Below are 15127 nucleotides of genomic sequence, written 5' to 3'. Positions count from 1 at the left end.
CTCCACTCCGTGCATACAGCACAACATCCGCTCTTCCCAGAGCTCGTATTCTTCTGCCCTTCCGTTAAACGTGGGCCACTTGCTCCTGCCTCTTGTCGCCATCTTTTGATTGTAGCTTAGCTTAGCTGCCCGTTAGCTTAGCTTTAGCGTCACACGGTTCTCCTGCTGCTAAACTAGCTTTTCAGCTAACTAGCTATTGTTATTTTGCTCTTCCGTGATCTGGGCCCATAACCTGTTGACAGAGTCACCTGGGGAGCAAAATAACTGGTCATGACAACGAGGTCCTCTTTATCTAAATTCAGCGCCCGGAGGGGTTTAAACGTAACACACGGTCTGGAACAGGGTTTACTGCACTCTCGATACTGCCACCTAGTAGGATCTGGCCAGTACAGCAACCTCTGGGCCTTTTTTTTTTTAACTTTATTTTTTAGTGTTTATCGCTTTTCTGGTCAAGTATGACCAACAGAAACAGGTTGAAACTGGATGTAGAGCAGGGGAAGACATTCTGAGAAATGACGGCGGGTCCGGGAATCGAACTCGTGTCCCCCAGATCCGTGACGAGCACGGTTTTCCCCGACGCAGAAATAGCGCCGAGATATGCGGTGAGCTACTGGAGCTCCCCCCCCAGTATGCCTTTTAACGGCATTATACAGGTCTGTGACATTGAATCGAATATTAAAATAGAAAAACGGACCAAATAACGTATACGTGGTTGGCGTTCAACGGTTGTCGAGCAAACACGTATATAAACGTTGTTGGCACAGATTGAGTTAAACAAGTCAAGAAGAAACATCACAACAAAACCAAAACACCATGAAGTCCAAAATGTTTTAAATAAATTAAATAATTGAATGCAACACTCCCATGCGAAGGTAAGGAAAAACTCACTAAAACCTAGCAATAGGGGGGAAAAGCGCCACAGGCAATGTGGAGGAGAGAAACCTTAGAAGGGCCGTTTAAGGGGGGATCTCCCTTCTTAGATGTCGGTCATAGTAGTGTTGCAATAAAACAGACGAAACAGTTGGTAAGCATGCACATATACGTGTAATGAAACACAAATATAATAATAATAATACAGGACTTAGGAAGTCTTTATTTGGCATGCAAACGACACACACATGCGATGGGCGGCACACACACAGAAAGATGTTTGGTAACCCTCCGCTAGCCACAGAAAGATGTTTGGTAACCCTCCGCCAGCCACAGAAAGGTGTTTGGTAACCCTCCCCCAGCCACAGAAAGGTGTTTGGTAACCCTCCCCCCAGCCGCAGAAAGGCGCTTGGTAACCCTCCCCCAGCCACAGAAAGGTGTTTGGTAACCCTCCGCCAGCCACAGAAAGGTGTTTGGTAACCGCCAGCCACAGAAAGGTGTTAGATAACCCTCCGCCAGCCACAGAAAGGTGTTTGGTAACCCTCCGCCCAGTTGCAGAAAGGTGTTTGGTAACCCTCCGCCAGCCACAGAAAGGTGTTTGGTAACCCTCCGCCCAGTTGCAGAAAGGTGTTTGGTAACCCTCCGTCAGCCACAGAAAGGTGTTTGGTAACCCTCCGCCCAGTTGCAGAAAGGTGTTTGGTAACCCTCCGCCAGCCACAGAAAGGTGTTTGGTAACCCTCCGCCCAGCCACAGAAAGGTGTTTGGTAACCCTCCGCCCAGTCGCAGAAAGGTGTTAGATAACCCTCCGCCAGCCACAGAAAGGTGTTTGGTAACCCTCCGCCAGCCACAGAAAGGTGTTTGGTAACCCTCCGCCCAGTCGCAGAAAGGCGCTTGGTAACCCTCCGCCTGCACGTCATAATTAAAGACAGTATAGGCTAAATCCTTTCGAGTGATATATCACATTCGCACTTCAAGTGATTAGGATGAATAGGTTATTCGTTGCAAGGGTTCATTTATATCACAATATTTGTCATTGGTTTTTGTCAAGATCTCACCTTCCCTGTTTTCTTGTACCCCCATCTTCCATGCCAGCTTGTGTGACGTTCATAATTTAACAAATAAAGACACCATATTGTCCTTGATTCCCAGGTCCTGAATGTTTGTTCAATGGTTGTTGTCATTGTTGTTGTTGTTGTTGTTGTTGTTGTTGTTGTTGTTGTTGTTGTTGTTGTTGTTGTTGGTGTTGTTGTTGTTGTTGTTAATGGTGGTGGTGTTAACTGATTCAATGCATTTCTCTGGTTTTGATCTCCATATTCTAAATTCAGGAAGTTCTTGCCAAAGCAGTTAAAATGTTACCCAATCATTTCTCAGTACAGTTCATACCACCAGAAGCTTGGAAACAAATGCTGGGAAGAAATGTTGCTTACTGTATCTGCAGTGTGCATGTGTGTCTGCATGTGTGTGTGTGTGTGTGTGTGTGTGTGTATGTGTGGTTATGTCTGCATGTGTGTGTGTGTGTGTGTGTGTGTGTGTGTGTGGTAAATGATGCTCAGTGCACACTCAGTCACCAGAAGCTGACTCAGATCACAGTACCAGAAGATGGGTGACTGAATCACAGTGAGACATGTGCCTCCTTGGCATAGAAAGACAGAGAAAGAGAAAAATAAAGAGAAAGAGAGAAGGGGTAGAATATAATATACACAGTGATTGAACAAGGTGTTCATACTTTTCAGCCAGAGCTAGACTGCTACAGGCCAAGATGGGGCTCTGACTGGGATTCTTGTACCAGAGAAGTCAAGCAGTTCATTGTTACATGAATTGCATATTAAAAAGGGATTTTCGCTGGGAAATGGGGCTCAGTCTTTCACATTCTCCAACAGGTGGCAGGTTATTGATAATGGACATGTTGTGGGTGCAGTTATTGTCAGAAAGACACAGTGCAAAGTTCAATCGGTCTACAGGTCTACATTTATACACAAATGTTTACACTGAGACTGAGTAAAGTCAAGGAACATGCAATAATAATAGATTGTTGCACTGTTTGCATGGAATAGACTAGAAATGGTGCACTGCAGACATACATTTTTATTTTATTTTTGTAAAATAAAACTACCACTCATACCACTTACTTTGATTTGTGCCCTTATAAGACACAGCCAGAATCTGCGATTAAAATAATATGATTTTAATCTAAAATATAAAGCATTCATGACCACAGTTACCACACTACAAAGAACCTGAGAGAGAATGCTGCTGAGTCTGTTTATTATTATTATTATTATTATTATTATTATTATTATTATTATTATTATTATTATTATTATTATTATTATTATTATTATTATTATTATTATTATTATGATTATTATGATTATTATTATTATTATTATTATTATTATTATTATTATTATTATTATTATTATTATTATTATTATTATTATTATTATTATTATTATTATTATTATTATTATTATTATTATTATTATTATTATTATTATTATTATTATTATTATTATTATTATTATTATTATTATTATATTTCATTCAATTGATCTTGGAGAGGGAGGTGAGGGGAGGGAGGGAGGGAGCGAGGGAGTGAGGGAGTGAGGGAAGGAGCGAGGGAAGGAGCGAGGGAAGGAGCGAGGGAGGGAGCGAGGGAGCTCAGGCTCACGAAGGGCAATCCTCTCCTCTCTCTAGTTGTCATGGTAACTTAGTAGACATTGAGAGGTGAAGAGGGAAGGGATGCATATTTTTCAGTCGTATTGGTCTTTTTGTGAAATGAAATGATCTTAACCATGGCAGTATGGCTGAGCTCTCTCTAACTCTTGCAGTCAGTTCTTGGGAGTAGAAGCCTGTTTTTGGGCTTCGAACTTTGCCAGGGTTTGTCGAACGGACGTTCGAACCTTTGTTATTAATCATGCAAAAAATGTGCTCCTGAATCATTTCTCTGGTTCAGTACTGTCGAGTCTTGACTTTAGGTACATAGCTCACATTTATGCATAACGTAGCGCATATGCACATATTGCTGAGGTTATTATTAAGAGTAGTAGTACCTAGTTACTGGTCACGGGAGGCTTCAATATCATTTGGATGGTAATCCATTTTGAAACATTTGTTGAAACAACATCTTTGTTGGCCGACGGCTCCTGCTATCTTAACGTTAGCGAGTATCGTCTCTTTAAATGGATTAAAGTGTACTCTGTGTTGTTTTCTGATGTCCCAAAAAATGGTGAGGTGCTGTAGAATGATTTGGAAACCAAACGTTCGCTCCAAGTGTATCAAAAAGCAGCAGTTTTATTAACTACACAGGTCGTAATGAATAACTGTTTACAAAATACGCACTCAGAAAAATAAGTGTTCCCTTAAAAGCACACCCGGTAGAAGTCACCTGCACTGGGAGTTACCGATACTCAAACAAGATTCACAGGTTCTCAAAGTAGTTGTACTAAAAGTGTCCAGACCAGCATGAGGCTTTGTCTTCTAAATATGTCGACTCGATATCAAAAAGCTCTTCGTCGATGAGGTTTCACTGGAGGTTGTAGCCGTCTTCTTCACAATCTGTTTCTTCTCCCTCCTTCAGTTTCCAGAACATCCCTTTTTATGAATTAATTTAGAGGTCGGCCTGGTGACGTCATCACGCCCATACAATCGTAGGTTACTTGGGTCAGATTCAGACCGGCGGCCGGTTCTAAACCCGCCCTTGACTTAACAGTCAGACTTTCATTCCAAATTGGTTCTATATCATTCTTTTGTTTAGCATAATACACACATTATTCTAGGTCTGGTTCTGAGGCACATTCTAGTATTCTTTATCACATTTTTCACCATAGTATAGCACAATAGACAATTATATTGGTCCACCCATTTGTTTTATTCTATTAGTTTAAATTAGGATCTTCCTACAGGTATGTTCCTTCAAGACATTACATTTGCATACAGTTCTTGACCTAAACCACTTTATTTATGTGAGAACTGGGGTCTGGAGCACAGCTCAATTGCTGAATACACAGGAGAGGAGATAGGAGCGGTTTCAAGGGTGTTTAATGAAATGAGCAACACAGGAATTGGGGGGAATAGAACAGGGTTATGTTCTAGCGAGCGAGCAAGCGGTCCTTGTGCTTGTCTTGGAAGCTGCTGGGCTGCAGCGGGAGAACAAGTGTTCCTCTTCGGGGACAGGAGACGTCCAGGCAGGGACGGCGGTCCTTTGGGGCACAGGAGAGAACAGGTTAGAGTAGGCAATACAAGGATGGAATCCAGCAGAGCTTTATGCAGAGACGTCGTACCTGGGTAGTGGTAATTAATACCACGACAGCTTCTGGTCAGCGTCGAGGAGTAGAAGTAGTCATTCCATCAGGGGAGGATTGAGTGCAGCTGTGGAGAGTGAGGTGCCTGACCGCGTGTGAATTAGGGGGATGGAGTGCAGCTGGGCGTATGAGGGTAAAGGAAGGGGTGGATGGAGAAGGAGAGGATGAGGAGGAGTGTGTTGTGGGTGGAGAGGGGGATGAAGAGGAGCGTGTGGAGGACGTGAGGGGAAAAGGAGGGGGAGTGAAGTATGCCCGTGCTGTGATTATGACAGGACCCCCCCCTCTATGGGCGCCTCCCGGCGGCCCAGGCTTGTCAGGGTGAGCCCGATGAAAGTCCCGGATGAGACCCGGGTCCAGGATCATTGGCCGGGAGATCCAGCTCCGCTCCTCCGGGCCGTAGCCCTCCCAGTCGACCAGGTACTGGAAGCCGCGGCCGCGTCGCCGCACGGCCAGCAACTCCCGGACCACGTAGGCCGGGTGGTCGTCTATCACCAGCGGAGGAGGGGGCTCTGGAGCAGGGGGAGACAGGGGACTGGAGACCACCGGTTTGAGCTGGGAGACATGGAAGGAAGGGTGAATGCGCATATGGGGGGGGAGCTGGAGCTTGACAACAGAGGGATTTATGAGGGACAGGATCTTGTAGGGCCCCACGAAACGGGGGGTTAGTTTCCGTGAGACGGATTTGAGTGGCAGATCCCGAGATGAGAGCCATACCATCTGACCTGGTACATAGGCGGGAGCCGGGGTCCGGTGGCGGTCGGCGTAGCGCCGGTTCTGGTCCGTAGTGCGGAGAAGCGCAGCCCTTGTCTCCTCCCAGATCGTCCTGCAGCGGCGGAGATGGTCTTGCACCGACGGCATGGCGATCTCCTCTTCCTGGGCAGGGAACAGCGGGGGTTGGTAGCCCAAAGATGACTCCAAGGGGGACTGGCCTGTGGCCGCCGAAGACAGGGAATTGTGGGCGTATTCGACCCATGGCAGGAAGGCGCTCCAGCCGGAGGGGTCCCGGGCTGTCACGCAGCGGAGTGCGGATCCCAGGTCCTGGTTGGCCCACTCCGACTGGCCGTTGGTCTGTGGGTGGAACCCGGAGGAGAGGCTGACCGTGGCCCCCAGAGCCCGACAGAAGGCCCTCCAGACCTGGGATATGAACTGAGACGATGTCTGCCGGGATCCCATGGAGTCGGAAGACGTGGAGTACCATCAGGTCAGCAGTCTCTGCAGCAGAGGGGAGTTTGGGAAGAGCAACGAAGTGCACAGCTTTTGAGAAACGGTCAACAATGGTGAGGATGGCTGTGTTACCGTGTGAGAGGGGAAGGCCGGTGACGAAGTCCAGGGCGATGTGCGACCAGGGCCGACCGGGGACAGGGAGCGGACGAAGGAGCCCGGCGGGCGGTCGATGGGAGGCCTTCGCACGAGCACAGACGGTGCACGCCAGGATGAAAGCGCGGGTGTCCTCTCTCATGGTGACCCACCAGAAGTGCCTCTTCAGCAGGGATAGTGTCCGGTCGATCCCAGGGTGGCACGCGAACCGGGAAGCGTGAACCCATTCAAGCACCTGGGAGCGGACAAGGTCAGGGACAAAAAGCCGGTTAGGTGGACCGTTACCTGGGTCCGGCTGGGCATGCTGTGCCTCCCTGACGATGGACTGGATCTCCCAGGTGGCGGTGGCCACCAGACAGGATGTGGAGAGGATGGTGTCGGGGTGTGTGGGACCCTCCTCGGGGACGAACTGCCGGGAGAGGGCGTCTGGCTTGGTGTTCTTGGAACCAGGCCGGTAGGTCAGGGTAAAATTAAACCTGGCGAAGAACAGCGCCCAGCGAGCCTGGCGAGAGTTCAGGCGATTGGCCGTTGAGACGTAGGCGAGGTTCTTGTGGTCCGTCCAAACCAGGAAGGGGACCTCCGACCCCCCCACCAGTCCCTCCATTCCTCCAGGGCTAGCTTGACCGCCAGGAGCTCCAGGTTCCCGATGTCGTAGTTAACCTCGGCTGGGGTTAGGCGGCGTGAGAAGAAGGCACAGGGGTGCAGCTTCTGGTCGGTGGCGGAGCGTTTGGAAAGAACCGCCCCCACGCCGGTGCAGGAGGTGTCCACCTCCACCACGAACTGGCGGGACGTGTCCGGCTGGATGAGGATGGGAGCGGTGGTGAAGCGCCGGCTGCTGCGTCGGACCAGACAAAGGGCACGGAAGGCGAGGTGAGGTGGGTGAGGGGCGCCGTAACCAGGCTGTAGTCCCTGATGAAGCGCCGATAAAAGTTGGCAAACCCCAGGAAGCGCTGGAGCTGTTTGACGTTGGTGGGACGGGGCCAGTTGGACACCGCTCTGATCTTCTCGGGGTCCGCCCGGATCTTGCCGCCCTCAATGATGTAACCGAGGAAGCCGATGGAGGAGACGTGGAACTCACACTTCTCCGCCTTGACGAACAGCTTGTTCTCCAGAAGACGCTGGAGGACCCGGCGGACGTGCTGGACGTGCTCCTCCATGGAGCGGGAGAAGATCAGGATGTCGTCTAAGTAGACAAAAACGGAGCAGTGGAGTACGTCACGGAGAACGTCATTGACGAGGGCCTGGAAGACAGCAGGGGCGTTGGTCAGTCCAAAGGGCATTACCTTGTACTCGAAGTGGCCGAGTGGTGTCTTGAAGGCCGTCTTCCACTCGTCTCCCTCCCGCATGCGGACAAGGTGATAGGCGTTCCTGAGGTCCAGTTTTGTGAAGATGGTGGCACTTTGCAGGGGCTCAAAAGCAGAGTCGATTAAAGGCAGGGGGTACTTGTTTTTTACCGTGATGTTGTTGAGGCCCCGGTAGTCGATACAGGGGCGAAGGGAACGATCCTTCTTGGAAACGAAGAAGAATCCTGCGCCGACAGGAGAGGAGGAGGGGGTGATTATGCCCGAGGCCAAGGATTCGTGGACGTACTTCTCCATTGATTCTCTCTCTGGGCGTGAGAGGTTGAACAGGCGACTAGCGGGGAGTGGCGCTCCGGGGAGTAAATCAATGGCACAGTCATATTGGCGATGAGGAGGCAGGGAGAGAGCCTGTTGTTTGCTGAAAACCGTTTTTAAATCATGGTAGGCAGGCGGAATTGCAGACAGATCAATGTTCTCATTGGGGGGGTGCGAACCGGCGCCCTCTAGTGGCGGCCGAGCTGATTGCAGACAGTGGGCGCTCCAGCTGGTCACCAGGCCCGTAGGCCAATTGATAACGGGATTGTGTAACTTGAGCCAAGGCATGCCCAGGACAATGGGATTGTGGGGAGAGTTGGTAACGTGAAACCGAATATTCTCGCTGTGATTCCCAGATAGCAGAAGGCGGAGGGGTACGGGTTGGCAAGTAATCCGCGTGAGAAGTTTCCCGTTTAACCCCCGGGCATCACGGGGTATCGGCAAGGCGTCAGTAGCGATGTTGTAACGGGAGACTACTCCGGCGTCGATGAGGTTCTCGTCGGCCCCTGAGTCAACCAGGGCGGATAACGGGAGTGATTGGTTATTCAGACACAGCGTGGCGCGGAATAGTATGTTTGGTCCGGAGCTGGGAGCGATATCAAGACTCGAACAGATGCCCAGCGCTACTGTCGAGCCCCGTCGTTTGGGCGAAGCGAGCATGAGGCAACGGAGTGACCTGTTTGGCCACAGTACAGGCATGCTCCTGTGGCGAGCCTGTGTCGGCGTTCGCTGGGGGGGAGACGTGAGCGGTCGAGATCCATGGGCTCGGAGGAACTATTTTCTTCAGCACGGGCGGCGCGACGAGGCGGACCAGGTATAGGTGAATGAGCGGTGCTAGCTTTCTCTCGACGACGTTCCCGAAGACGCGAGTCCAGTTCCCTGGCCAAATGGATTAGCTTGCTCAGGGAGGTGGGTCTTTCTTTGGACGCAAGCTCGTCTTTTATAGCGTCGCTCAAGCCCTGGCGGAATGCGCCTCGCAACGGTGTGTCCCCCCAATCGGAGCCGGCGGCGAGGATGTGGAACTCGATAGCGTATTCGCTTACACTGCGACTTCCCTGGCGGATCGAAAACAAGCCGGAGGCCCCCTCTGCGCGATCTGGAGGGTGGTCAAACACTTTACGCATGTCGTCGACGTACTCGGAGTACGAATTGCAGAGGAAGGAATTATTAAAGTGGAGAACGGTGGCCCATTTCAACGCCGCGCCTGTGAGCAGAGCCGACAGGTAAGCTACCTTAGACCTATCGATGTGAAACGTGTAAGGTTGCTGTTCGAACACTACTGAGCACTGAAATAAAAACGCACAGCATTTGGAGACGCTTCCGTCATAACGCTCTGGTGCGGGGACAGGGGGGTTCTCTATGCGGGGGACTTGGTGCAGCGGGGGAAGCGGTTGGTAGGCCCTGCTGTGCCAAGTGTGCCTCGATACGTTGATACTGTGTTTCTCGCTCAACGGAGTCGAGGGCGAGAGCGGCCAGCTGCGCCGTGACGGCGTCTAGGGAGTGAGCGAGTTGGTCGACCCGGGCGGTCTGGCCGTTGATGATACTCACAGACTGCTTCTGAAACTTCTTCCATTCCTCGGTCTTGTGTACAGCTGGTGCTGTCATCGTGGTCGTGGTATTCTGTGAGAACTGGGGTCTGGAGCACAGCCCAATTGCTGAATACACAGGAGAGGAGATAGGAGCGATTTCAAGGGTGTTTAATGAAATGAGCAACACAGGAATTGGGGGGAATAGAACGGGGTTATGTTCTGTCTTGTGGCTGCCGTGGCGGCAGCGAGCGAGCAAGCGGTCCTTGTGCTTGTCTTGGAAGCTGCTGGGCTGCAGCGGGAGAACAAGTGTTCCTCTTCGGGGACAGGAGACATCCAGGCAGGGACGGCGGTCCTTTGGGGCACAGGAGAGAACAGGTTAGAGTAGGCAATACAAGGATGGAATCCAGCAGAGACGTCGTACCTGGGTAGTGGTAATTAATACCACAACAGCTTCTGGTCAGCGTCGAGGAGTAGTCATTCCATCAGGGGAGGATTGAGTGCAGCTGTGGAGAGTGAGGTGCCTGACCGCGTGTGAATTAGGGGGATGGAGTGCAGCTGGGCGTATGAGGGTAAAGGGAGGGGTGGATGGAGAAGGAGAGGATGAGGAGGAGTGTGTAGTGGGTGGAGAGGGGGATGAAGAGGAGCGTGTGGAGGACGTGAGGGGAAAAGGAGGGTGAAGTATGCCCGTGCTGTGATTATGACAATTTAAGACTACATATTTTCATCTCAGCGTTGAAATATAATTAGAAATATTCCCTTGTCTTTTTTGTTGGCGCTATGCTGGGCCAGATTTGTATTAACACATAGTACCTTGACTATATATTACTTTAGTTTATTTTCTAAGGGACCTTAATTCAACAAAAAGCCAATTCATTTATTTCATTCCAATCTAGATGATTTCCAGAGGCTTAATCCTGCTTTTGAACAGCTGTGTTCCAACTGCTTGTAATTTCACGTGGCCATGTGATTTAGATAATCCCACAGTCAGTCAGCTCATTAATTATACCACACAAGCTAAAGGGCTGAGCTCTGCATAGTTTAATTAACGTGCATAACATACCTGTGTAACATTAAGTAACTTGTGTTCCGCTGGGAAAGTTCTGCATCAATGCATAGACTTGGTTTAATCCAAACATCCATTCGGAAACGTTGTATTATGAAATAAGACGGGTTAGTGTGAGTCAGTCAACTCTCTCTTTTTTGCATGATTGATTCATTTCCTGATTGATTGATTGAAAACTTTATTAACAGATTGCAGAATGGGTACAGTACAGTACAGCTCAATACATACAATTGTTAAGGGGATGCAGACCAGAGAAAGACTTTCGTCTTGTTTACATCAGGGTCCCCCATTTTCAATTCATCATAACATATATGACATACACGACATACAGAAAGACAGTACTGCTACATCTATACATTTATGACATCAGATTTGCAAATACAGTACTGTTTGTGATACCAAAAGAGTCCAGAAAAGAGAGTATATACATTTGACGTAGAAACTGTACATTGGAGGGTAGGTGTGGGGTGGGGGGGGGGGGACTGTACATTGGAGGAGGTTGGGTGGGTGGGGTGGGACACTGTACAACTGTACAAGCAAAACTGTACATTGGAATATTGACAAAACCATACTTGGTCATTTACTGTACATTGGGTTGGGTTAGGACATTTACAGGGGCCAGTTTCGAATTGCAGTCTCCCGTAGGTGTTCTTTGAGAGTGTTTTTGAAAGTGGGTAGTGATTCACATTCCTTTACAGCTTTGGGTAGGGCTTTCCACATTGATGTGGCATAATTGCGAAACGTGTTTAGTCCCTTGTTTGAGCCGAATCTGGGTTTAACATGATTTGTGGAGCTCCCTCTGGTGTTGTGATCGTGGTATTCACTGACCTTTGGGAAGTATTTTGACATGTACATGGGTACCTTGGTCGTGTAGTGTATCTTGTAGACCAGGGCCCTGTTTCTTGTACGTGGTTCAACTAAGTCGATCAAGATGTCATTATCCAGCTTCAGTTAACCCGATGTTTGAAGCCGGGATTTTCCTGTTCCACGAAGGTGGATTCAGTCTCGTTAACTCAAGCCAGACTTGCGACTCAGGCTAAATACGCGCGGCCGCTTTAGGTGAAAAGCCAGCACGTATCGATGGCAGAGATCCTGATTCTCTAACGGCATTGATTGATTAATTGATTTAAGACTTTATTGACAGATTGCAATACGGCTCAATCGCCTCGCCGACAAGTTAAATGCGTTATCTATAGGCTAATTTTAAGTCCCTCATTACCTCAATCAATCAGATTATATTTCTTTAAACTTGCCTGCTGGATTGAATAATCAAATGAGATCTTGCTAGCGAAAATAATTAGTTAACTGTTATACAGAATTACGATACGGCTCTCTTACCCATTGATTGATGTATAGTCAATCTTTAACTTATCTCCAATGTGGTCTAACGGGTTGTTCTTTTGACTTTCACACAGACGACCGGGGTTCGAGACCCTAGTCGTCTCCTTCTTTTTGCAATATAGGAATAATTCAATTTGGTGCACGTTGAGAGCTATATAAAGAATGACATCCTCAATGCATGTAGATTTATAATATTTTAACTTAAAACCAGGCTACTTTGGCGTATAATCATTAATATTATATTCAAAAAAATCATATTGGAAACACCGGGTTTTGAACCCCGGTCGCTGGGTTGGCAGGCTTGAGCACTACCGCTGTACCACTGTGCCAGATGGGTTAAATTCATTGTTTATACATTAATGAACGAGAGACCCGTGTTTAGAATATCCTTTGTTTTGAATGAAGTTTATCTCTTTATCCTCATTCATTAATGTGACGTCAACGGCTCATTCAATTTCTCAAATCCGTCAAACAGCGCATCTCATCAGACATCTTAATCCCAGTTACAATTAAAATAACCACATAATGTGTACATCGCACGAGCGAGCGCCACCGTCGCCACGGTATATATAACGTGCATTATTTAGGACAAAGTGAATTTAGTATCAGCATTTTGGGTCTATTTTACATTTCAAAAGCCCCCTCTGGAAGAATGGAGCACAAAAACGTAATTCAGAATGGTATAATGCAGATCGTAGACTGTGGGAATAGTTTCAGGAAACGGGCTGTCACTTTCTTTGCGGGGGCGTGGCTCTGCGTGATCCGGCTAACTTGAACTTGAACTCTGCTTTCGACCAGGCTCAAACTTTTGGATCTGTTGTCATGGTGATTTGGAAAATCCACGTACATGGAACCGGAAAGTCCGGCTAACTCAGTTATCCAGTTAAAGTTATCCGGCTAACTCAGTTATCCAGGTACAAGAAACAGGGCCCAGGCCCATTGCAAGTTGCTGTACTCTGTCGTCTACTTTAAGCCAACCTAGTTTGTCAAATTGGGCAGGGGTGAGATGGGTTCTAGGAGTAAGGTCAAGCAGTAGTCTGACCAGTTTGTTTTGAGATGTTTGTAATTTTGTTTTTAGCGCCTTTGAGGTGCTTTGGTACCATGAGGTGCAAGCATAGTCGTAGTACCCTTGAATGAGTGCTCCTGCCAGAGTCTTCAGGGTATTCTTGTTTACCAGTGAGGAGATCCGGTACAATAATCGAGTTTGTTGGTTGACTTTTTTTATTACATTGGATGCCATTTTGTCACAGGAAAGATTTGCCTCTTGGATGGAGCCCAGGTAGGTAATTTCTTCTTTCCTTGTGACAATATTGTCACCCACTGTAACTGAGAAGCCGTCGGTCTTGCTGAGTTTGTTATTTGAACTGTTGCACTGTTTTGCCCATGTGTAATGATAGTTTGTTATCAGCGAGCCATATGCAGATTTTGCCTAGTTCCGAGCTGAGGGTTTTTTCAACCTGTAACTTGTTCTTGTCAGAGACCAGCAGGGCTGAGTCGTCCGCAAACAGGAACAAGTTGCAGTCACAAGCTGACGACATGTCATTTGCATAAATTAGGAACAGTAGCGGACCTAGTATGCTTCCTTGTGGAACACCACAGCTGTGAGGGGGGGGGGGGTAGGGTACCGTTTACCTCCACCATCTGTTCTCTCCCCTTCAGGTAGGATTGCATCCAGCTCACTGATAGGCTATCAAACCCAATTGCTTTTAGCTTGTCAAACAGAATGGTGTGATTGACAGTGTCGAAGGCCTTTTGTAGGTCCAGCATGACCATGTCGCAGTATTTGCCCGCGTCCACCTCTTGTTTGATGTGGTCGTTTAAATAGAGAAGGCATGTGTCAGTGGAGTGGGATGTATGACGGTGACCCAGCGGCGTGAATATGGGGGGACACACAGGGGACATGTCCCCTGCCTGTTTTCAGAAGGCAGTTATTGTCCCCTACACTTTTTTACCGACCAAAACAATGTTACACGATAATAAACGGTGACGCGACGTGGCACTATAGGACCACACGGAAAACGGCTGCTTGTTCCATCTCTGAGCACAGGTCTCCTGAGCCATTGTCATGCAAAGACAAGTAGCCAATGGGCCCCGTTCCCCGTACCTGGTTCAACTAAGTCGATCAAGATGTCATTATCCAGCTTCAGTTAACCCGATGTTTGAAGCCGGGATTTTCCTGTTCCTCGAAGGTGGATTCAGTCTCGTTAACTCAAGCCAGACTTGAGATCCAGGATAAGTGCGCGTGCCCGCCTCAGCCGAGAAGGCAGCAAGTGTCGAGAGCAGAGATCCTGATTCTCTAGCGGCATTGATTGATTAATTGATTTAAAACTTTAGTAACATATTGCAGTACGGCTCAATCGCCTCGCCGACAAGTTAAATGCGTTATCTATAGGCTAATTTTAAGTCCCTCATTACCTCAATCAATCAGATTATATTTCTTTAAACTTGCCTGCTGGATTGAATAATCAAATGAGATCTTGCTAGCGAAAATAATTAGTAAAACTGTTATACAGAATAACGATACGGCTCCCTTACCCATTGATTGATGTATGGTCGATCTTTTACTTATCTTCTCTGTGGTGTAACGGGTTCTTCTTTTGACTTTCACGCAGACGACCGGGGTTCGAAACCCAGTCGTCTCCTTCTTTTTGCAATATAGGAATAATTCAATTTGGTGCACGTTGAGAGCTATATAAAGAATGACATCCTCAATGCATGTAGATTTATAATATTTTAACTTAAAACCAGGCTACCTTTGCGTATAATAATTAATATTATATTCAAAAAAATTATATTGGAAACACGGGGTTTCGAACACCGGTCGCTGGGTTGCCAGGATTGAGCACTACCGCTGAGCCACTGTGCCAGATGGGATAAATTCATTGTTTATACATTAATGAACGAGAGACCCGTGTTTAGAATATTCTTTATTTTGTTGTTGTTGCACCGAGCAAGCGCCACGGTATATAACATGCATTATTTAGGACAAAGTGAATTTAGTATCAGCATTTTGGGTCTATTTTACATTTCAAAAGACCCCTCTGGAAGAATGGAGCACAAAAACGTAATTCAGAATGGTATAACGCA

Source organism: Notolepis coatsorum (genome assembly GCF_963971535.1).
Source record: "Notolepis coatsorum genome assembly, chromosome: 18".
Lineage (NCBI taxonomy): Eukaryota > Metazoa > Chordata > Actinopteri > Aulopiformes > Paralepididae > Notolepis > Notolepis coatsorum.
The sequence above is the reverse complement of the archived record's forward strand: the minus strand, read 5'-3'. Positions refer to the sequence as shown.